Genomic DNA, 25,102 nt, shown 5'->3' on the forward strand with positions numbered 1-25,102 from the left:
TGGCCACATAAACCATGATATTGAAATAGAAGAATATAGAAAGCGGGTGGAAAGAATGAAGTGGTGTCACATGTGCTCACATGGCTAGATCATCAAGACAAGACATTGTGGAGTAAATAAATACATAAAGCCACACAAGGTATGCCATTTTTGCTGAAACACACTTACGCAATAATATACTTTATAAAGAAAATATACGTATAGGTACATAATACATATATGTATATAATATATAATACACACATACACGTTTATACTACACACAGACCATAAGGCATATATAGGCCGATCATTTAACAATATATACAAATATTGAATGATTATATTGTACAACTGAAACTAATACGTTACATGTCAATCGTATCTCAATAAATAAATAAGAAAAACATATGCAAAGGCATGAATAAAAGTTGGTTAATTCTCAAATATGGGCAAGGATGCAGGACCCTTTACTGGTAGCTAAATTTTTTTTAAGATTGTATGTATGTATGTGTTTATTTATTTATTTATTTTTAAAGATTTTATTTATTTAATTTAGAGAGAGAGCACACAGAGGGAGAGGGAGAAGCAGGCTCCCCGCTGAACAGAGAGCCCCAGCTCGGGGCTCGATCCCAGGACCCTGAGACCATGACCTGAGCGGCAGGCAGAGGCTTAACCAGCTGAGCCACCCAAATGTCCCGGCAGCTAAATATTTTATTTTTTAACATGAAAACATATGCAAATTTGACCTGTATAACTAAAAATTAGCTGCCTATTCACATAGAATTCCAAACTATATTAAAGATCCTGCGAGGGATCCCTGGGTGGCTCAGTGGTTGAGCGCCTGCCTTAGGCCCAAGGCGTTTAATCGGGGGTCCTGGGATCGAGTCCTCATCGGGCTCCCTGCATGGAGCCTGCTTCTCTCTCTGCCTGTGTCTCTGCCACTCTCTCATGAATAAATAAATAAAATCTTTAATAAATAAATAAATAAATACCCTGAGATACAAAAAAAAAATGTAATAAAATACTTAGTATTTTTATATACTGCTTTTTAACGAACTATTCTCTACTTACCCATCTCCTTGCTCTGTGCCCACTGCCTGTCCCACCTTCATTTTGAACCTCCCCAAACCCACATGCCACATATGTCCGAAAATCAATCTGTAGCCATCCTACCCATCCCCCATGGTCCACTCCAAATGCCACCAAGCTCTTTATTCAGTCACTCTCTTTGTTCAACATCTCCTTTATGACATTTGCTGGGCTATGCCTAGCCCTGGCTGTGCGTGTTTGTCTGAAACCTCAGAGGTAAGGTCCGTTTCCTCCATATCACGGCACATTGGCTGGCACCCAGGAAAGTATCCCAATATTCAGCTGTTTTATTGAATTAAGTAAATATGCTCCCTGGATTCTTCCATTCACTCATTCATTTACTTTCTCACTCAACAAATATTTATTAAGCACTTACTGTGTACCAGGCACTGTTCTGGGTGCTAGGAATGCAGCAGGAAACCAAACCCATCCAGATGCCTATCCTGGTGGAGTTAACACTTACTATTGTACTATATTAAATGGTAAGTGCTCTGGGGCACCTGGCTGGCTCAGCAAGTGGAGCATGCAACTCTTGATCTAAGGGTTGTAGGTTCGAACCCCACCTTGGGTGTAGAGATTACTTAAATAAAATATTTGGGGGAAAAAAAATTAAATGTTAAATGCTATGGAGAAGAAAAGAGGGGTGGAGCAAAGGGGCCGGGGATTAGAGGGAGTTGCCAGAGGTAATGTTCAACAGGCTAGTCCGGGAAGACTTCCCAGGTCGAGTCTCCCAAGTAAAGATCTGAAGGCGTGAGAGTGGGAGCCATGTGAAGTTCTGGGGAGAGAGCATTCCTGGCTGAGGGACTGCCATGCTAAGACCTCGAAGCCATGTGCCCCATGGTTCAAGGAACAGCAAGGAAGCCAGCCCAGTGCTGTGGCTGGTGGGGATGAATAAGAGGACACAAGTCAGAAAATTAGGATGGAGGAGGTACACATCATTTTGAGCACTATAAAGACCAGATGTTACTCTGAATGAACCTGAGACTTGGTGAGTAGTACAAGCAGACTAATAATGACCTGACTGAGATATTCAAGAGTCTTGATAACAAACTGATAAACCGATAAAACCAAGAGTCCCCCTAAAATGACAACCCAGATAGTCTCCCTTGCTGAAATCACTCAGATCTTTAAGAGTGTTCATATTTTCAGCACAACAACAACACAACCACAGCCACAATGGTAACAGTGAGAAGATGAGACAAAGAGTAACAAAAAGGGAAAAAGAAAACAATTTGTTGAGCCCCTGCTACTTGCCTGAGTCCTAACTCCACACCTGATCTATCCAATCATTGTGTTACCGTGTCCTGGTAACCCGTATAGTTAAATTCCTGTGGCAGGTTGAGGACACTGTAGCCGCTGTAGCCACCAGAAGTTAATTCACTCCCTGACTTACTAACTTCTTTAACTTACTCAGGATTCTACAACAAGAATGAAGTGGAATTCTAGCCCAAACAAATTCCAAAGCCCATGCTGACTCATGCCATTCTTTTTTTTTTTTTTTTTGGTACATTTTCTTTTTTTGTACTATGTGGTTGACTTTGGCCTCAGGAGAATAGAGAATAATAATAGCGATCATTGATTAAGAACTTATCATGGGCCGAGCACATTATTCGCACCCTTTCTGGATGCCAGGCAGAATGGATACCCCAGCCCCCACCCCGATTGCCCAGATTAGAAGCTGTACCTCCCAGTGTTGACACGGTAGTGAGTGAAGGCCCGAGCTCTTAAAAAAAGGTTTCCAGGTTAAAAACAAGATCCTAGGCTGCTCAGCTGTTGCCCTTGCCACCTCACTGGAGCTCTCTCCACCCCCACCCTCACCCCCATAGATGGAGGTAAGAGCACTCACTGACAGGTATATTTGGAGGAATAAATAAATCCTCACTAGTAAAATGCTTTGGGGAGAATTTGGCACATAGTGAGCATTCAATCAGGACACACTAGTATCATTGGGGCACCTGAGTGGCTCGCTGGTTGAGCGTCTGCCTTTGGCTCAGGTCGTGATCCTGAAGTCCCAAGATCGAGTCCCACATTGGGCTCCCCGCAGGTAGCCTGCTTCTCCCTCTGCCTGTGTCTCTGCCTCTCTCTGTGCCTCTCTCTCATGAATAAATAAATAAAATAAAATCTTAAAAGCAAAAAACACTATTGCCACGGTCTCTTCTCCACCACTGCAGGACTCTTATTCTGGGTTGCCAGGGTCCTAATCTGGGTTGGAGAAAAGAAGCTTACATGAAGTGAGAGACTGTGAGAGCTGGGCCCAAGTCTGTCCACTCCAGAACCTGAGCAGCTCTCGATCATCAATGCGAGACCACCCAACGTAGACAAAGCAAATGGAACTCTTTGAAGAAAGATACCTCGATCCAAGCGATCCTCACGGAAGCTGGGAGATACCTGCCTTGCGGGGCTCCTTGGGCATCTTCCCCAAACAGGAGGTCAAGCGAGACTGGAGAGGTGCCTGCAGGAGAAAGTCAGAGGTGAGTGGCCACAGGGAAGGATGTGGGCAGATGAGCCCCTGTCTCCCTGACCATAGGTGTGCCCCCTCCAGCCACACCCTCAAACAGGATGCTGGGATTTGAGGGAAATACTGGAGAGGAGATCTAAGGTCACACTCCTGATAGGTGTGTAGAGTGATCAAGAACTCCTGGGTCTAGCACTGAGGGGGGCACTTGATGGGATGAGCACTGGGTGTTATTCTGTATGTTGGCAAATTGAACACCAATGAAAAATAAATTTATTATTAAAAAAAAGAAAAGAACTCCTGGATCTAGACTGAAGATCGGAAACGGCTGCCCCGGGGCTCGGTGGCATAGAGGATCCAAAGCCAGCTCCCTCACCACTTCACCTTCAGCTGATGGGCTGGGGCTCAGCAGCTCCCAAAACGAACCTGCAGGCTTTCTCAGAAACCAGACCTGAGTCAAACATGGTCTTTAGAGCCTGCCTGGACCCAAACCCCTGCCTCCCCCGCTCAGCTGCTGGCAAACTCAGCCTCCCGACTTGACCTGTCTGCCTCACCTGTCCAATGACAGTAACACTGCCACCCTCTCCATGGGGACTCTGGAGGGCTGCAGGAGCTAATCACAACCAAACCTCAAAACAGGGCCTGGCACCCTGCGATCACTCAGTAAACATCAGCCCAAATGACCTGAGTCATTATTCTCTCCAAACGTCCCCTTGTTCTAAAACAGCCCTCTGCAGCTTAACTTAATCACTTTGGCTTCTTTGACAACTTTAAAAAACAACAACAACAACAACAAAAAAATGTGGTTAGCACATTTTGTTGACATATTTTTACAAACACCAAGCCTGCATGTCCTCTTAAAAATGTTTTAAGAGATTATAGTTTGTTCCCACTTGCTCAGAGGAAGTATTTCAGCGTCATTGTGTGGGATGAAGACAGTGAGGAGTACACGAGGATCAGTAAAACCTCTTTCCTGAACTTTTTTCCAAAAAAAAAAAAAAAAAAGAGAGAGAGAGAGAGTTAAAGATTCAGATTCTGGGCTTTTTTAAGGACCCTCTTGCTAAGTATTTTCTGATCAAGTTACCTTCTTGGTTTCTTCTCTCCCCCATAAACACAACACGAGAGGAATGAGATAGTTTTTCTTTCTCCCTGCCTCAAAAAAAAAAAAAAAAAAAAAAAAACACCCAAAACTGTCACATAAATTTCTCCAAACCAATACAATCGAATTTTCTACAAGGATTTGTCACTGACATGCTCTATTATTCTTTAAAGAAAATGAGAAGGCTAGGCACAGGCATGAGCCCTTTCTGAGGCGCTTTTTATTGGAAGTCAACAAATCAGAACAACGTGTCCCCAAGGAAACAAAGTAGAATTTGGACCAAGCTAAAATGGCTCTGCCCCTAATCCCCGGTCCCCCAGTGCTGTGGGGCTGCACTGACAGGAAGCGCCTGCCACCAGAAGTTTCTGCTAGTTTTCACCAGTATTTCAGCCTCATCTACCCAGCCGTAGAGACACAGATAAGATACTCAGCTTTAAAAAAAAAAAAAAAAAAAAATTTAAATGAAGAAGAAGGAGGAGGAGGAGGAAGAGGAGGAGGGGGAGGAGGGGGAGGAGGAGGGGGGAGGAGGGAAAGTAAAGGCCGAGCTGCTGACCTGATCCTACCTTCCTGGTGGGCAGAGGGAGCAGAAGAAATGCAGGCGCCCCTCCCCCGCCAGAACTGGGCTTCCCGTCTGGGTGGAAACTATCTCATTACCACATTTTCAACAAGTAGACCGGTTTCCTCGTTTAATCAAAGTTAGTCTGTGGTTGTTTGGCAGTGTGCGCAGGCCGTGTTTTTACAGCTATAGAAAATGGGTATTTATTTATTTTGTGACGGCTGTGACCATATGACAAACATAAGCCAGCCTCAGCCAGTGATTTATAAGAGCTCGCAGAAGCACTGCCTTTAAGCATTTTAATAGAGGCTCTCTCATCCTTTGTAAGTGGAAGTGTAAATTGGTACAGTCCTTTTGTAAACAGCTCAGCGAGGCGAGTCAAGGGCCTTACAAATGTTCATACATTTGGGTGCAGCCGGACCCCTCCTGGAACCTGTCCTAAGGAAATAGCCCTAATAAAGGAAAAGGTCTTGAGAGCAAAGATCTTCGTGGCAGCGGGCTTTACACTAACACTCGCTCCGTGTGTGCAGGGGAGCGCACAAATAAAGACGTGGTTCATCTTCCAAAGTGATCTCCTGCTCTTGCGCACAAGGCCGTTTCGAAATTTCCAAGTTTTGAAAATATGCCATTGGGAAATAGCTTTAATGGGCAAATGGAAAAATCAAGACACAAAAATCACGTTGTTAAGAAGCCAGAAATCTTCGTATTCGTAAGCAAAAAGGGGAGATATAGGTATACGTAGAATTGTTTACCTTGGTTTTCTTATCAAGGGACATTTTAGTAGGGACTGGGTGTTGTGTGATAGCAGGAACTTACTCTTAATTCAACTGCTGTGATAAAGGCACTGAGGGATGTTTGGGGGGGTAAAGGATATATATATATATTTGATATATATATTATATATTATATTTAATATATTTAATTTTTAATTAAATTTTATTTCATTAAAATTTAATGTATTATATTTAATATATTAAATCTATATAAATATACTTATAAGAGCTATAAAGATATATATCTTATATATATAAATATATATATTTATAAGAGCTATATCCTGAAACATATAGGAGGAGAATGACATGTTAGAGTTTATAATACTTGAGCAGATTTTAAAAACGGGAGAATTGAAGCAATGTGGTTAACTTGAAATTGCAAAACTGGGTGTTGGGTATGGGGGTGGTTCGTTTTACTATCCTCTCCACCTTTACATCATTGCAAAATGCTTATTAAAAAGTTTTAAGTCGTAGTTTTCTGATAATGGGATACGTATGACCTTTGTTTACCTCCCGTGTTTCTCGGATTATTTTCTACGATATGCCTTCTTTTAGGAAAAAGGCATTAAAAATCCGAAGAGCTGACAGTCCGCAGAGATGTTTTTATTGCTGTGTAATAGTAGTGAATCCCCAGAATGCTGTGATAAGCCTGTGTACCTTAACGTGAGCTCATAAATGGTCCAAATCCTCTCTCTGGGATAGCACCCTGCCATCTGAGACTATGCTGTAAATATGATCGGCTGATAAAAAGCCCAGCTGCCACGGACCATTTTAAAGATTAGGAACCATTTAAACACACACACACACACACACACACACCCCACCTCTAGCCTCTTAAATGTTAAGTGGCAAGATACTCTGGTTTTACTTCCAAAGTTTCATGCAATAATCATGTAAGCAGCAAGCAGCACAGAGCTCCACATACCACCAAGCTGACTCAGAAGGAAGGGTTCCACATTCCTTAATTAGCAGCATCAGAAAAGCAGCTCTTCCTGCAGTGGAGTTTCCCATTTCAGCCAGCTACTCATTGGCTCAACACACCCCACAGGTTCTCACAGGGGAGTTCCAGAAAGTCTGGAACCCGAGACAATGTTATTGAATTTACATTAACCATTTCCTTTGTTCTGCTTTCATTCTAGTTTATTTTATCATACCCTATTGTATTCTGATTTTTGCAGATTGAAGATGTCCACAATAGCATTATGCATATTCTTTTTTGTCTCCAGGCTTCCCAGACACCCTGTCTATACAGAGATCACAGCCGGGAGCAGAATAAATGAGCACTTCACCAACTTGAAAATACAATTCTCTTGGTTATTAATAGTCAAAAGACTCCCAGTACTGGGCCAGAAGTTTCTTTTTTAGTAGCAATTACTTAAATTAAGTTTCTGATTTGTATTAAAGTTTTCTGGCAGAACTCAACACAGGATGCAAGAGCATGAGGAAGATTTCCAAACAAGATTACACGGTTTTCCGATGTGATACATTTGATCATCTCTGAAAAGGCAGGGGCGACATTGCAATCTTAATTGAAATGTCAAATTCTTGGGAAACGTTCTCCTTGTTAACATTGGACTTAAGGATTGTAATGATTATTTACTTTGAGCTCCAGAGGTTTTGAAGAAATGTAAAAGAATCCTAAGCAGGTGAATGAGAGATTTGACAGATACTTAAAAAACACCATTTGGGGAAAACCTGGTTTTTGTCCCTTGAGGGATCCTCAAAATCTGTTCAATGAGGCATTGTTCCATTTTTTTTCTCTTTCAGTCTTCTCTTCCTTGAACTAGGCCTTTTCAAAGAATGCTTCTGCTCATTGACCAGCAGGTTGAGAGATTTATATTTGGTTTCTAATTAAGTACCCTAACTGTAAGTGAGAGAATGGAGAAGAAAAGCCCATAGTCTTATATCCCAAGAAGAAAGCAAGTGTTTGCTTCAGTGGCAAACCTGCCTTCTCAGGAGTCTAAGGGGGAGCAAAGAAGGCCCATTTTATTTCTTCTGAAGACATCCTCTGGCGCTTGAGAACGTCTGATGTTGTTTAGCAGGGTAAGCCAACCGCTGATGGGTTCTGTTAAGAACAAAAGCCTTGGCTTCTGGTCCCAGAGAGTAATGAATTTCTAGTAACACTTAACATGGTAATTACGATGAAAAATGTATTTTAAAATTAATGTACTTTAACAGATATGTCAAGTTGAATCCAGAGCCAAGGACACTGGCTTAAACTAAATTGACTTATGGCCTTTTGGGATTCTTGGGTCATGTAAGAGCTCAGTTTGACTTTATCCCTAACTCAGTTTCTCTATTCCCTCTTCATATCACAACTATTAGAGACATAAAAAGTGCCCTGTGACTATGATATAGTCTTTTGGGAGACCTGGAAGATGTCATATCTTTTTTTTCTTGAAAATAAAGTTTATAGGGGTCCCTGGGTAGCTCAGTCAATTGAGCCTCCTACTCTTGATTTCAGCTGAGGTTGTGATATCTGGGTCATGGGGTCAGGCCTGGCCTCAGGCTTCATGCTCAGCGTGGAGTCTGCTTGTCTCTCTCCTTCCCCCTGATTGTATACTCTCTCTCTCTAAAATAATAAAATCCTTTTTAAAAAATTAAAAATTAAAAAAAAAGGAAAGTTTATCGGGGCACCTGACTGACTCAGCCAAGGGGGCACATGAATCTTGACCTTGGAGTTGTGAGTTCAAGCCCCATATTGGATATAGAGATTACTTAAAAATAAAATCTTTTTTATTTTTAAAGAAAGTGTATAAAAACAACACATTGTAAAAATATTATCCCAAACCCAAAAAGCTGATTCTTCTGTCCGTTTCAAAGAAATCAAGATAGAAATAAAATTGTTTTTATTAATATTTGGAGGACGGCATTCATATCTAAGTAAGAATTATGCTTGTGAAAAAAAGAGATCTGAACTCACTCTAAAAAATTTTGCCCCCTTCCATTTCTGTACATTAGAAAACCGTTCCTGCCTTCCTCTTTACTTTTCCAAGTTATTAAAGATTTTGTGTCTTTCTTAGTTTCCCGGTATGAAGCAAAACACTGTAAATACATCAGAGAAATGCTAGAATTTTAGCCAGTAATAATTCAAAGCTTTGACTCTGAATACAGGCACCCACTATTCACAGTATTTCCCATTGTATCCTGTTTACAGAGAACCCAGATGAATGGTGCCCACCTGGAGGTGTCCCATGGACCGAAATAATCTTAGCAAATGTGCGATGGTCTGGGTACAGCCGCTGCTACCTCCTCATCTAGCTGAGCCCACTGCTTGGTGCCACCAGTCTGTTAGATAGTAACCTTCAAGCCCTCCTGGCCTTGTTGATATTTCGTTGCCTATCAGTGGATCATTAGTTGGAGTATTTCCTTAGTCATAGAGACTAGCCGTTTGTTGGGACGTTCTCAGTAGGAACTACAGTTGAAGATAACAGAAGGGTTATTTAAACATGAATGTGAAAACACAAAACAAAACACTTCTTTCTTCTTGGGGCCTAAGACTGTTTTGTTATTTTCTGATTCTTAAACTTGTTCAGGCTTCTTAAGTGCAGAGATCTGATTGTCTTTTTAATCTTTCCTGTGACATTTGAATGTTTAAGTCTTTTGAGAATATATATATTTACATTTTCCAACCAGCCAACGGCACTTAATATCTTCTATAGTTCCAAAGATTAGGAAAAGAAGAGAAAGCTAGAGAGTTGGCAAGCAAGTGTGTAATAATCTGGCAAGGAAATTCTTGAGCAAGAATATATGGGTTTGAGTTTATTGGAACATTTGAAAGCAATTAAATTGTTTTTTTCCCCTCAAACTTATTTTTGTCCTTTTTACTTTAAGCACACAGAGGCATACAGCTGAAAAATAACATTGCAAGTATAAATGAATCATTAAGCTGATCAAGCCAAGAAGCTACTACCAGGAGTCTTTATAGAATACTAGGTAAGGGGGATCCCTGGGTGGCGCAGCAGGTTTGGCGCCTGCCTTTGGCCCAGGGCGCGATCCTGGAGACCCGGGATCGAATCCCACATCAGGCTCCCGGTGCATGGAGCCTGCTTCTCCCTCTGCCTGTGTCTCTGTCTCTCTCTCTCTCTCTCTGTGTGACTATCATAAATAAATAAAAATTAAAAATAAATAAAAAATAGAATACTAGGTAAAATGTCTGTCATCTATGCTCAGGCTTATTGGAGGGGTCGGGACCAGCCCTTTAAAAAAAAAAACTGATCAGCTCCTGAATATTCAAATTTATATTTATTGACCTGATACAGAGTGTCCTGCATAGTGTTAAAAACAGCGTCTTCCAAACTGTGGGGATAGACACGAAAATGAGATCTATGATTAATCTATATGTAAATGTGTGTTGAACACATGTAAATAGAATATAGTAGAAGCCCCAGTAGATGAATCAGAGTTATTCAGGATAACTCCACAATGAGCTAAGAGAATATCATTAGGTCTGTGTACCTGCCTTATTTTAAATACAAGCGCTCCGAAACTTTGCAGTAGCACTTAGGAAAGACTACAGGGTACACTCTAGTATGCAGTGGACAATCCTTTAAAAATACTTCTTTATTTTTATGATTAGAAGCCTTACTGTTCATTGTAGAATTTTTTTTTTTTTTTTAAGAGAGAGAGCACAAGCTGAGGGGGGAGGGGCAGAAGGAGAGAGAGAGAAAGAGAATCTTCAGCATCTCTGTGCTGAGTGTGGAATCTGACTTGGGGCTCAATCTCACGACCTTGAGATCATGACCTGAGCCGAGATCATGACCTGAGCCAAGATCAAGAGTTGGAAGCCCAACCGACTGAGCCACCCAGGCGCCCCTGTTCTTTGTAGAAAATTTTAAAAACGTCAGAAAAGCACCCTTCAAGTTAACACCTAAACATTCAGCAACAGCCCCGGTTCCTACGTTGGTGTGTTTCCTTGCAGTTTTTATTTTTATTTATATTTATTTATTTGGGATCCCTGGGTGGCGCAGCGGTTTGGCGCCTGCCTTTGGCCCAGGGCGCGATCCTGGAGACCCGGGATCGAATCCCACGTCAGGCTCCCGGTGCATGGAGTCTGCCTGTGACTCTGCCTCTCTCTCTCTCTCTCTCTCTCTCTCTGTGATTATCATAAATAAATAAAAATTAAAAAAAAATAAAATAAAATAGTTATTTTTCCTTGCAGTTTTTAAAAAATGGCCGAGTACTTGGCTGTATCCTGCTTTTCTTCATTTGATTGTTCAACGTGCTGATGTTTCTCAGGTGTTAAAAATAATGTCAGATTGTTAAATCATCTCTTGTTTCCTTTCTCTTTTAAAATTTGCAAAATACCAACGGTATAGGCTATACAGACCCCCTTCCTGCTCACCCACTCACCGCCCCATCCTCCTCCCCACACAGCTCCTTCTGGTTCAGCAGAATGGTAAAGAATATCTCTGAAAACTGAGAAAAAAAAAAAGTTTCACTGACAGTTGAATTAAAACCCTAACAGGTAAAGACTCATACCAGGAAACTTTTTATTTTAAGATTTTATTTATATACTTGAAAGAGAGAGAGAGAGCACAGAGGGGAAGGGAGAAGTAGACCCCCACTGAGCAGGGAGCCTGACCTGGGACTTGATCCCAGGACTCTGGGATCATGACCTAGGCCAAAGGTAGATGCTTAACCTACTGAGGGGCCCCAAGAAACTCTTTTTCCCCTCTGTATCTTAAGATATTTTAGGACATATTATCCAGGAATAAAGACCACAAAAGGGATATTCACATTGTAAAGGAAAACCAAATTGAGAGGGTCCTTATCTCCTTAAAAAAAAAAAATCTTAGCTCTGGGCCTCATGGTGACTTGGAGGGAGGGCCCTGGGAGGCTGGATAACCACAGCGGGAGGGAAACTGGTATTTCTCTGTGTGCTTTTTGTGCTTCCTGAATTCGATATCAGAAGAGGATATTCACTTCTTTAAAAAACACACATGGACATGTTTTAAGTACAGAAGTACATATGTCTGAATCCCAGTCTTAAGGGATCAAGCTCTCATTAAATAAGACACCTACCCCCTCTGTCTCCAGTACCTGAGTTTCCTGACCTCCTCCTCTTGCTTTCCACTTCAGAATCAAACTTCACTAAGAATAGGACACCTGCTCCATTCTGACCATGAGTACATTGTTGGAGAAGCCTTGACAGTGCTCCGCCCCAAAAGTTGATTATCAAACTTTATAAAATAGAGACACCCAAAGCTATGAGATGGATCTTCACAGCACTTGTACTTTGTCTATTCTCAGCCCAATTCAGCTTTCTCTCAACACATCCGACCTCAAAGTCGGCAAATGGGCCACTAGAAGTGGACCTCATGTCACATTTGCTATGATCCAGAGTGAGATGCTCTGGTGAACACCTGCTTGAGGCTTCTTCGGGGGCACCTGCCTGCTAATGTGCTTCCTCCACCCCTTCCTACTCTCCCTCATGGGATTAATTTAGACATTTTCTGAAGTATTTATTTAAAACCATTCTCCTCCTGAGTCAGGATGGACTTTGCTCATCCTATTTCCTTGAAATAAATATTTCCACCTTGCATGGGTGAGCAATTGCACGAGAGCGTGATTTCTTTCAGAGCACACCATGGATGATAGTATGTGTTTATAGAGATGTAAAAAAAAAAAAAAAAAAAAGTGTGCAATTTGAACTTCCCTTCCAAAATGACGACAGGTGCCTCTGGCTTGTAGAAAACGTTGCAAGGTTTGTAATTTGATATATAGGGAGAGAATCCACTGTGGGGCGACTCTCTCTCTCTCTCTCTCTCTCTCTTTTTTTTTTTTTTTCTTTTGTCTTTCTGTCTTCTAATGGGACTGGCTGGCTGGGGACCTCGCCTCGCCTGGGACCCAGGTAGGGATGAGCCCAACCACCCAGGCAGGGCCAACTCCTGAAACCCGAGTTGTAACAGAATCAGTCCTGACCCAACACAGCCGACTGGAGCGACAAAAAGTTTGATTGTGCAATTTTCTCAGTAAGATGACCTGAGGCTAGTCCCCTGTTTGCTTTCTACATTCTAGAAAACGTTTTTAATGGGTTGGGGAGTCTTTCACACTAAGCACTCTCTGCTCGTTAACGTGGCTCAGAGTGTTGTGCCTTGTTATGAAGTTGTATTTTCAGAGCATGTGGTGAAAGTCAGGATTTTTCCCTTCCTCCTCCTCTTCTTTTTTTTTTTTCCCCTCTTGCTTTAAAAACAAGATAAGCCTGTATGCAAATAGAGTCCACAGTGACCAGTCCCCTTCTCAGCGTTATTTATCATATCACAGAGCCTTCCTTCACCCATTATGCTCTATTTGCATACCTTTAACATTAGAAACATTTATTCCAGTAATGAGTCATCTGAAACATCTTCTGGGTTTAGAGCTAGGAAGCTGGAGTCAAGAGCACCAATGCCGGAAGAATGGATGTCTTCTGTGTTAAAAAACCTCAGGATTGTTTATGTGGAGAGAGAGACAGAAAGGAAGAGAGTTTTGGTTTTGTTTGGGGTTTTGTTGCTGTTGGGTTGTTGTGTTTTTTTTTGTTTTTCTTTTTCTTTTTTTTTTTTTTTGGTTCCTCCGTTTGTTTAATTCCAAGATTGAAATGTGCTGGAATGGATTAAAGATAATATCTGAAATATATTTAGCTGCCTACTTCGTACGTTGAGAAATATTCTGTGCGAATGAGAATCTCATTTTAGGAAGAGAAAGGGCCGACTGCTTGAGCTGAATGTAGCTAGTCTGTCAAAGGAGAGGAAGAGCTTTATACATTAAATTTTTTTTTTTTCCCAGCTCTAAGGAGACATAATTGACACACAACATTGTGTCAGTTTCAGGTGTACAACCTGTTGATTTGATACATTATGTTTTGAAATATTTCTCAAATGGAAAAAAAAAAAAAAGGAAAGAAAGAGAGTGAGAGAGACAACCCCAATGCTTTTCTCAGAAAGAACAGGAAGCCTGAAGGAGGAAGTATGTGACAGTTTATTTTTCAACGAGCCCACATTATCAAGTGAATGAAATCCCTCTGGAAGCTATAAAAATGAAAATCCGGAAGGTGGCTGTGTTCAGGTAGCACAAAAGGCTCCTCAATATTTAGAACTTTTTCTCAAAGCTAAGTTATTAATGAAAGCCAATTATTGCACTTTTCCAAAAGGAAACACTGAGTCATTCATGAAATGATCTAAGATTTCGAAACTTGCTTACACCATTTTTTTTTTCCTCCTCCTTTCCTACCTGTGCCAAAAGCCGGCTCAGAAAAAGCCAACCAGTAACCGTGGCCTAAATCCAGGGAGCCGGCCAAATTAGCCGAAGAATGGAGTAATTTAACAAAGACTCCTGATGCCCCAAAGGGTGACTTGTCTCACCAGACAGGCAGGCGAGAGAAAGTGCCTGCACGCCTGCCTGGAGCTCAGAGCCCGGGAGGGGCCCCTGTCCCTGACCCCCACCCCCACTGCCCACCCCCCTGCCCCTGGGGGTGCGATCTGGGGGTGGGGAGTGGGGGTGGAGGTGGGGGGCTGTGATTAACCAGTTCTGGCATCGCAGTTATTTGGCCAGAGCCCTGGCCTGGCTCCAAGTTTCCTGTGGAACAACAAGTGGGCGTGGGCCCTCGGATAGGCCTGAACCCTGTTCCAAGGAGGCATCACGTATTCGTGGCCAGAGACCTACGGAATGGGGTCAGGGCTGGGGTACTAGATGAGGATGTGTTCAACTTCTTGATCCGTTTATCAAGCGTGTTTAGTGTAGGCCATTAAATTGCACCCAGGGAACAGGCAACACGTGGGTGGGTCAGGGGTAAACTGTGAGTGAGGTGGTTCAAACCCCAGGGCAGCTCCGGCCCCCCTCTTTCTGGCTGTGGAAGAGGGTTCCAGGTGCTCATTTTTAAAAACACGACTTTAGATGAGAGAGCCCTTTAACAAAGTGTTAAGCCACCGAACTTTCTGGGTAGGCACCATGGAAGCAGCCTATTTCATCTTCGCAAACAACTATAAGGCCATGTAGATAAATAATGTAGACAAGGAAACAATGTTTTGGTCCAAACAGTACAGGAAAGGCTTGGAATTGTGCCTCCTGAGCACAACACCTTATGTTTGCCTTGTTCAAACTGTTCAAAGGATTTTATGGATACATTGTCTTAGAAGGCTCTGCGAGTCGGAGAGGGGAAGCACACTAGCCCATTTTACAGATTAGGAAACCAGGGCTCAGGGAGACCGTGACCTTTCTAAGGTCACAAAGGTAGTTTGCAGAGGCCAAACTTCAGGCCAAGGACTCCTGGCAAAGGGTACCAAACCTCCCTGGGTGTGGCCTGTCCCTTATGACCAGGGTCTGAATGTCCCTTATAAGCAGGGTCTGAATGTCCCCTTCTGTATGTCCAGACCCAGTGAGCTGCTGTGTCTGTTGCCTTTACAGTCAACCTGAACTTTCCAATTCTTGAGGAATATTCACTTCTTGCTTCTACTCCCTACCTTAAAAATTCTGGTCCTTTTTCACAATGTGGGATGCACCTGTCTGAAAAGGAAGCGGTCTAGATTCTGGTATTGGCATAGAACAACTTCCTCTTTTTCTCCTTGTATTTCTTGTGGTACCAGTTTTATCCCAACGCCTAAAAAAAAAATCTCAGATTCCACACCACGCAGGAGGGGCTTAAAACAAAAAAACAAAAAAACAAAACAAAACAAAAAAAACACTTTCTCATCCACTAAGATGTTACTAATAGTCACCAGTGATTCTAAAATTTCCTCTGTGTGTGTGTGTGCGCGTGTGTGTGTGTTTCTTTTTTCACATTTTTTTTCACCATGATTTTTCTTTTTCTGGTCATTTAGGAGGAAAGATATTTTTAAAAACGATCATCACTTTTTGTGTAACTCGCATGGTGTAATCCACACACTGGGGGGTTATTACTAACACCAGGAGAAAAAATACTGCAGTTTCAGGACTAACCCCTTAGACACTTCTTCCATAGGCCTCGTTTATTTAGAATATGCCCAGTAAGCACTGGTTAAAAATTGATGATTCCAGAGCAGTCTTCCTCAAGTGATTTTTGTAAAATCCCTAGGAGACCTTGAACATTCTGTTACAGTTTTACAATCACAGAGAGGAGGACGGAAGGTAGTGTTCACGAGGAATATTGCTTTATTACTCAGCTAAAAGTCCCTTTGGCTCTAAAAGCCCCTCCTCCCAGGCGCTGCCGGCTGGGAGAAGTCAGCATTTTCTCTCCCTTCCTGTGAACGATTCCATTTTCAAAATATGTAAAAGAAACCTCTGTTCTTGCAGTAAATGATTTTCCCCCCCAGTGGCCAGAGACCACCCCCTTCTTATTTGCAGAGCAGTAGCCATGGGGTGAGAGGCAGTTGTCATCAACTCACCTTGCAATGATGGCAAGCCTCTTGACACGCTGTTAACCACGTCTCCGACGCTGTTGCGTGCTTTTTCTGTGTATTAGCTCACAGTCTCCTCACTACAGCTCTACAGGGCAGATGCTGTTTTGCAGAGGAGTAATCCAGAGCACAGAAAGGTTGACCAACCTATCCAGGATCACACAGCTCAGCACCGTGCTCCAACCCATTATTCTTTGCTGCCTCCAGGCATCCATGCAGCCCGCAAAGCTTCAACCAAGTGGGTTAGCTCACTGACCTCTGTCCCAGAGGCAGAACTTTTTTCTGATGTCACCAGAGTGTGGGTGAAAATCGGGGAGTCTCTTGTGCAGAATGGTGACTTGGAGCTCACTGAGAATGAGGAGGTGGGTGACCTTGATTGTAGGACAACGCTTTAGGTCTAACCCCGAATATTTCCTTTAAATCTCTGAGCCAAGTCAGTGTATGTGTGTGTGTAACACAAACACATAGTGCTTCCCCAGTTAGGCAAACATGGCTTATGTAAAAAACTAAAGTCCTTGATGGTTTAGCTTTGGACAAGCAGATTCATTTCAATTCATTTTAAATACTTGTAAAACTTGAATCGTAAAATGTTAACACTTGGTGGATTTTATCCGCTAGCTGAAGTTACTATCTTGGAAAACAGCAATCAATAAGCAAACTACAAACGAACAAAATAAATGCACAAGCAAGCAAGCAAACAACGAATTAGATCTAGCCATAACGCTTAAGAGAATATATATTTCGCTTAATTATATTTTCTAGTTACTCAGGTGTTCACAAGTAAAAGTTCTGTTTCATCTTTTATATATTTTAATTATATATTTTAAAATATATTTATATGGGGGCGGCCTGGGTGGCTCAGTGGTTGAGCATCTGCCTTTGGCTGAGGTCGTGATCCCGGGGTCCTGGGATCGAGTCCCACATTGAGGTCCCCGCAGGGAGCCTGCTTCTCCCTCTGCCTATGTCTCTGTGTCTCATATGAATACACAAATAAAAAATCTTTTTAAAAAGATAAAATAAGGGATCCCTGGGTGGCTCAGTGGTTTAGAACCTGCCTTTGGCCCAGGGCGCGGTCCTGGAGTCCCGGGATCAGGTCCTGCTTGGGGTCCCAGCATGGAGCCTGCTTCTCCCTCTGTCTGTGTCTCTCTCTCTATGTCTATCACGAATAAATAAATAAATAAAATCTTTTAAAATTTTTTTTAAAAAGATAAAATAAAATCTATTTATACGTATACGTGAATCTTTCTTGTACATTTTTAAATATACAAAAATACTCTTTTTTAATTTTTTTTATTTATTTATGATAGTCACACAGAGAGAGAGAGAGAGGCAGAGACACAGGCAGAGGGAGAAGCAGGCTCCATGCACCGGGAGCCTAATGTGGGATTCGATCCCGGGTTTCCAGGATCGCGCTCTGGGCCAAAGGCAGGCGCCAAACCGCTGCGCCACCCAGGGATCCCCAAAAATACTTTTTATATATTTATTTTTAAGATGTTATTGTTAGGTAACCTCTCGGCCCAATATGGGGCTCGAACCCACAACCTTGAGATGAAGAGTCGCATGCTCCACCGACTGAGCCAGCCAGGTGCCCCAGAAATACTCTTTAATCTTTAAATGTGTAATGTATTAAATACATCATCTTTTATAAAACCGGTTTGGGGGATCCCTGGGTGGCGCAGCGGTTTAGTGCCTGCCTTTGGCCCAGGGCGCGATCCTGGGAACCCAGGATCGAATCCCACGTCGGGCTCCCGGTGCATGAAGCCTGCTTCTCCCTCTGCCTGTGTCTCTGCCTCTCTCTCTCTCTGTGTGACTATCATAAATAAATAAAAATTAAAAAAAAAAAAACGGTTTGGATGTCAATAAACTAAACCACAAGTAGAAAAAAATACCATTTTTCTTGAATAATTCAGTCTTTCAGTGCCCTCATGCTGTACTAAATAACCATCCATGATGAAATAGAAAGAACATGAAGTCAAACTCTACCTACATGGACATCATGACTGTCCCTGGAAACTTCTTTTCTTGGACCAAATTCCGAATATCAAGTTCTGTTCTCATGATCTATCTGTCTTCCTCCTAAAGAGAAAGTGAGAAAAGGAGTCAATTCTCAAATATGTACCCATACATTTTTATTTATTTATTTATTTATTTATTTATTTATTTATTTTTAAGATATTATTTGTTTGAGAGAGGTGAGAGCATAAGCTGTGGGATGTATCCATACATTTTTAGTTATTTATTTATTTTTAAGATATTTGTTTGAGAGAGAGAGGTGAGAGCATAAGCTGTGGGAGGGGCAGAGGGAGAGAGAGGAACAGGCTCCCCGTGAGCAGGGAGCCCAACTCGGGACTCGATCCCAGGACCCCAGGGTCATGGCTTGAGTCAAAGGCAGATGTTTAACCAACTGAGCCACCCAGGTGCCCCCCTCCCACAAACACATTTTTAAATGCAGCACATACTCTATGAATATTGCAGTGCAGCTTTAATAAGAGAAAGAAAAGCTATCTCTGGAACACAAGTGAAATATGCAGAACCTACATGGGTCATTAAAACTTATCTTTATCATCAAGTTGCTAAACACTAAGGAACACATACATATGCTATGACAAGTGCAATTTAATTAAGCTTTGCATTCTGTTTGATGAAAAGACCTGAAGGCTCTCATCTTAGAATAAATTCAGTGTAAATCCCGCAAGAAAAAGTGGAAATGATTTCATTGAATGAAAGAGCTCAGTGAACTTTTTAATTCTTATTGAGCAGAATGGATTTATGCCCATAAGCCATGAATGCAAAATGCTGTGCCAGTCCCTTCACAGAGAAATAGCGTCCTCCTCACCACATACAGGATGTTTTCTTATCACCCAGACCTTAACTAAAGGAAAATATAGTAAGCAAATGCCACCAAAGAAATCATCTATGTAAAATCCCACAGATTTCTTATGTCCTTGACATTATAGATCTTGAATTCAAATAAATCTAAAAATATTTATGAACCAATGAATCTGTAATCTGAGTAAAATCATGATAGTGTACAATGTATGAAAATCTTACACCCATGGACAGCCATTCAACAACATTTCTGTTGCAGACCTACTCTGGGCAATATTTTAGGGGGCAGAGCTACATTGACTCCTTTAAGACTCTCAGGTCCTAAGTGCATCTGGGGGGCTCAGTGGTTGAGTGTCTGCCTTTGGCTCAGGTCATGATCCTGAGGTCCTGGGATTGAGTCACCCATCGGGCTCCCCGCAGAGAGTTTGCTTCTCCCTCTACCTCTCTCTGTGTGCCTCTCATGAATGAAAACATAAAATCTTAAAAAAAAAAAAAAAAAAAAAAAAAAGACTCACAGATCCTTGAAAATATAGTTACTTTTCTATAGCCATGACACCATGGGAGTCTTGCAAAATATGGCCTGGGGCTTTCCTTTTATTTTCCTTATTTATTGAAAATTTATTGAGTACCTACTATGTACCAGAATCTGTGTTGGTGCAGAAATGCAGAATTACACACAAAAATATAGTCCTAGCCAGAGGCAAAGTTTTAGCCAGGTAAACAGACATTATAAAACAGCTAATTCTAATGGAACTCAACCATTCGTAATCATTAGAATTGCTAACAGCTTGATTAAAAATGCAGATTGGGGCAGCCCGGGTAGCTCAGCGGTTAAGTGCCGCCTTAGACCCAGGGCCTGATCCCGGAGACCCCGGATCGAGTCCCATGTCGGGCTCCCTTCATGGAGCCTGCTTCTCCCTCTGCCCGTGTCTCTGCTTCTCTCTCTGTGTCTCTCATAAATAAACAAAATCTTTTAAAAAAATAAAATAAAATAAAAATACAGATTGGTCAGGCCTTCCCTTGGAGACCAGTGGTCACTCACACTCTGTCACCCCAGGGGAGTTAGATTCAAGTGTTCTTAGCCTCACCATGCAGGAAGTATTTAGCCGCAGTTGGAATAAATGCTCAGTAGAAAAATTACACAGGATTGTGAGGGCCGGCTTCTCCAATGATGACTAAGGGTTGGTACTTGGGCCCCATGATACTTTTCAGGGCCCACAAAAATGTTTTTTTGTCTTAATTTCTCCCAAGCAAGAAGAGAATTAAATGTAACAATAATGGATATATAATAATCATCATCATCATCATCATCATCATCCAGCTGGGATTATATTCATCTTTATGCCAATGTAGTAGCAAAACATAATTTTTAATACCCTTTTTGGAGGAAGGGACTCACAGAGGCTAAAATACTTTGAGTCCCAGCTCTTTCTCTCCTTCTGAAACCTTCCTGATCGATAACATCCGTCTGTCCTACATTCACAGTTTTAAGCTGTGTGATCTTGGACAAGTTACTTAACCTCTCTGTGCTTCTGTTTACTCACTGGTAAATAACCCTCAATCTTTTTTTTTTTTTTTTAAGATTTTACTTATTTATTTATTTGAGAGACAGAGAGATAGAGAGAGCACAAACTCAGGCCCCCGCCTGAGCAGGGAGCCCAATGCAGGGCTGGATCCCAGGCCCCCCGAGATCATGACCTAGGCTGAAGGCAGATGCTTAACCAACTTAGCCACCCAGGTGCCCCAATAACCCTCAATCTTGCTGTGAGGGTGAAATAGGTTACTATGTATAAAGTACTTAGAAAAATGTCTGGCACATAATAGGTACTTAATACATACTAGCTAGGTTTATTATTTAATCACATCTTAATTATATTTTATGTATCTTTCAGTGAAACTGAAAATTTCTTTGTGTTGATTCTACAACTTTTTTTTTAAGACTTTATTTATTTATTCATGACAGAGACAGAGAGAGAGAGAGTCAGAGACACAGGCAGGGGAGAAGCAGGCTCCATGCAGGGAGCCCGACATGGGACTTGACCCCGGGACTCCAGGATCACACCCTGGGCCGAAGGCAGGCGCTAAACCACGGAGCCATCCAGGGATCCCTGATTCTACAACTTTTATTTTGCTTCTCTCCAAGCAGTTATCATGATACAACCTAAGAGTAAATATTCAATAAATATTAGGGAATTGATAAAAATAAAATTTAGGAACTATATTAATTAGGATCAGAACCAATTATAAATAATAGAAAACCATAAAGTAAAAGTTTACTTCTCCTTCATGAAAAATAGACTTGGGTCTGTTTAGGGCTGTGTGGCCCTCCACCATGTCAGCAACTTTCTATTTCACTGCTTAGCCCGCCTTTCATGTGGCTTTGGCCTCAGGATCCAGCCTTGCTGCTCAAGCTCCAGCCATCAGACCACATTCCAGGAAGCAGAAAGAATGTGGGAAGGTCAGAAAAGGAAACATCCTCCTTAAGGACAATTCCAGGAAGTCATCTATATCACTCCTCCTTACAGACCCTTAGTTAGAATACAGTCATATGGCTACCCTTTCAAGAGCAAAGGAAGCTCTTTTATCTGGGTGGCCATGTGCCAGCTAAAAGCTGGGATTTTATTGCTGATAGAGAAGGGAAGACATATATTAAGGCAACTAGTAGCCTCTATCCTGGCAGTTGAGTTTGATACGTGAATCCCACAGAGAAAGGGAATGATCTCAGCCCTCTTATAGGAAGCTGGCAACATGAGGCCTGCTTGTGATTTTTTTTTTTTTTTTGTAAAAGCACTGTTTTATCTTGTTTAAAACTAATAATACTTTTAGAATGGATGGCTTTCCATCTATAAATGTCAGTGTTCACTTTCGATGGAACTCCCTAAGGAAGAAAGACAAATACACCAAGCCGGATGATTATAGAATTTTTCTTATAGATGGACAATCTCAAGCAAAATAGAGAGAAGGGAGTAATGAACCTCCATCTGCTCATACAGCTTCAACAGCTATCAACTCATGGACCTCTTCCGTCATCCCTACTTCACTTCTTCCACTATGTTATTTTGATGCAAATTATAGATACTGTATAATTTCATCTGTTGATACTTTAGGATCTCTTAAAGATATGGACTTTTAAAAATGTGCCTTTATTTTAATTTATTTTTATTATTTTTATTTTTTATTTTTTTTAGATCCGCACATCTTAAACACTGCTGATGGCAACCCTCCCATGTCAGCTCCTACGTTTCTCTGTTCTCTGGATTCCCCATAAACCGGCAGTTAGACGGGCTACCTTGATCCAGTTCAGGGTCGATTCCTTGGGGTGGTTTAAGATGACAAGCAACCCCGTACTGGTAGTGTGTTAAAAAGCACCCAGAGATGGGATGCCTGGGTGGCTCAGTGGTTTGGTGTCTGCCTTTGGCCCAGGGCATGATCTCAGAGTCCTGAGATCGAGTCCCACATCAAGCTCCCTGCATGGAGGTGCTTCTCCCTCTGCCTGTATCTCTGCCTCTCTCTCTCTCTCTCTCTGTGTGTGTCTCTCATAAATAAATAAATAAAATCTTAAAAAAAAAAAAGGCACCCAGAGAGATCACAACCTGGAAAGATGCTCATCAGAACTTTATCAGTTATTGGGGAACCAGAATGACCTTGGGGCTTTTTTTGCCTGCCTTTTGTGGATCTATACTTCACGATTTATTCCACAGTGAGCATGCCTTTCTCAGGAAAAGTAAGCAAAAGCTATTATTTATTGCACGCGATGTGCCAAGCACTGTGCTGAGCGATTCGCTTACATCAGCTCATGGAATCCTCGTGACAATTCTATGAGGTAATGACTCTCTCCATTTTGCAGTAAACAGTCAGGAAGGTTAAGTAACTTGTCCAAGGTCAGCTGGTCAGTATTTGGTGGAGTCTGGATGTGATCTCTGCCTCTCAAGGGGTTCTGATGGTGGGAAGTGTGGTGTGCAGCCCCAGAGGTTAAACTTCTGGAAGGTTCTTCTGAGGCAGGCCCAGGTCTGGGAACCCAAGCGCATCCCTGCCAACCATGCTGCATCATCATCCACAAGCCTGTTGTTTCCCCATGTTAACCCCTGCTCTCAGCTGAAAGCTATTCTGCATCTGGCACGTACAGAGCAGGCCTGATGCCTGCACAGAGCGTGTGCTCAACAAATGTACCTCCTCTCTTTCCCAGCTCCGCTGGGACAATGCCTGAGAGCTGACACCACCCCACGTCCTGGGGTCCTGAGATCGAGTCCCACCTCCGGCTCCCTACATGGAGCCTGCTTCTCCCTCTCCCTGTGTCTCTGCCTCTCTCTGTGTCTTTCATGAATAAATACATAAAATCTTTAAAAAAAAAGTTCCTGCCCTCATGGAGCTTACAGTTGGAGGTTTGGGAGGAGAGATAAAAGTGAAGATAGTAAGTTAAATATAGAGAAAGGGGAGCCTGGGTGGCTCAGTTAGGTAAACGATTCTTGGTCTCAGCTCAGGTCTCCAACTCAGGGTCTTGAGTTCAAGGTCCATGTTGGGCTCCATGCTGGGTGTGGAGCCTACTTAAAGAAGAAGAAAAAGAAAAAAAAAAGGGAAGAAGAAAAAGAATAAATATAGAGAAAGCCAGATCATGAGACACTATTAAGAAAGGATGTGAAAAATGGGGAGTGTGTGTGTATGTGTGTGTGTCCACGTATAATTTGGGGGCAGATGGCCAGGCAAGCACTCTATAAAGCAAAGGTCGACAGACAAGGGACTGAGGGCAGCCAAATCCAGCCTACTGCCTAGGAGTGGTTTCTCCATTTACAACTTGTAGGAATAAAAATTTTTTTAAACAAAGAACAACATTCTGTAACACACGAAAATTACAGGAAATTCCATTTCTGTGTCCATAAATAAAGTTTTATTAGATCACAGTCCCGCTTGTTTATTGCCTATGGTTGCTTTTGCATGATGGTGGCAGGGTTCAGGTATTGGCAAAGACATCAAGTGGCCCACAATGCCTAAAATGTTTACTCTGAATGTCTGAGCAGATGTCACAGCACATTTAGAGGCCTAAGAAAGGACCATGCCTGGTGTATTCTTGGCAAGACGAAGAAGTCATGGTGTTTGGAGCAGAGTGGATGAGGTCAGAAAGCACGGCAGACCAGATCATATGCTGTCCATCATAAAAACTTGGGATCCTGGGGTCCTTAGTGGCTCAGTGGTTGAGCATCTGCCTTTGGCTCAGGTCGTGATCCTGGGGTCCTGGGATCGAGTCCCACATTTGGCTCCCTACAGGGAGCCTGCTTCTCCCTCTGCCTGTGTCTCTGCCAATCTCTCTGTGTCTCTCATGAATAAATGAAATCTTAAAAAAAAAGAACTTGGGGTCCTAGCCTGAGCAAGATGGGGGCCATGGCCATTGTGCATGAGGCGTGATGTGGTCTGGCTTATTTTCACAGATTTCTGTACTTTAAGGACAGACCAAAAGGGGTAGGGGAGAATGGAAACAATGAAACCAGCTCTGAGGGCACCCTAATAATCTATGTAAGAGATGATGAGGGCTTGAACCAGGAAAATGATAGAATTGTTGGGATTTATCTTGTGGAATTCTTTTTTTTGTTTTTATTTTATTTTAAGATTTTATCTATTCATGAGAGCCAGAGAGAGAGAGAGAGAGAGAGAGAGAGAGAGAGTAAGAGAGAGGGAAGACAGTTGGGAAACAGTCCCTGAGTGAAAGCAGCAGTCAAGGATTACCCGAAGGGTTTTGGCCTGATCCAACCTAAAACTAGAATTTTCTTTAGCAGAGCTGGAGAGGATTGTGGAAAAAGCCAGTTGGGCGGGGGAAGATGAGGTACTCAGTCTGAGTTATACTAAGCTGAGATGGTTTTAGGCCACCAAGGGGTGAGTAAAGACAGAGAAGATGAGATAGCTCATTGGATGCTCCCCATCCCTGTCCACCCCACAGACAACCTCCCCAGGGGACTCTTGTTCATAGTAAAA

The 25,102-nt window shown here is 42.2% G+C and overlaps 1 long non-coding RNA gene across 4 annotated transcripts; it reads left to right on the forward strand.

Annotated features, from left to right (window-relative positions):
* The first annotated feature begins 1,219 nt into the window (after positions 1 to 1,219).
* LOC111092040 lies at positions 1,220 to 9,997 on the forward strand. 4 transcript variants are annotated; one of them, XR_005377992.1, is made up of 5 exons: positions 1,340 to 1,553; positions 1,769 to 2,059; positions 3,243 to 3,542; positions 7,184 to 7,603; positions 7,725 to 9,997. It is a non-coding gene; the product is annotated as an uncharacterized LOC111092040 (long non-coding RNA). The 4 variants fall into 4 exon arrangements; XR_005377991.1 differs by having other exon boundaries at positions 7,184 to 8,000; positions 9,115 to 9,990; XR_005377990.1 differs by lacking the exons at positions 1,340 to 1,553; positions 1,769 to 2,059; positions 7,725 to 9,997 and adding an exon at positions 1,220 to 1,287 and having other exon boundaries at positions 7,184 to 7,257.
* Positions 9,998 to 25,102: the final 15,105 nt, after the last annotated feature.

This window comes from Canis lupus, chromosome 24 (assembly GCF_011100685.1).
Source record: "Canis lupus familiaris isolate Mischka breed German Shepherd chromosome 24, alternate assembly UU_Cfam_GSD_1.0, whole genome shotgun sequence".
In the NCBI taxonomy this organism is placed as follows: domain Eukaryota; kingdom Metazoa; phylum Chordata; class Mammalia; order Carnivora; family Canidae; genus Canis; species Canis lupus.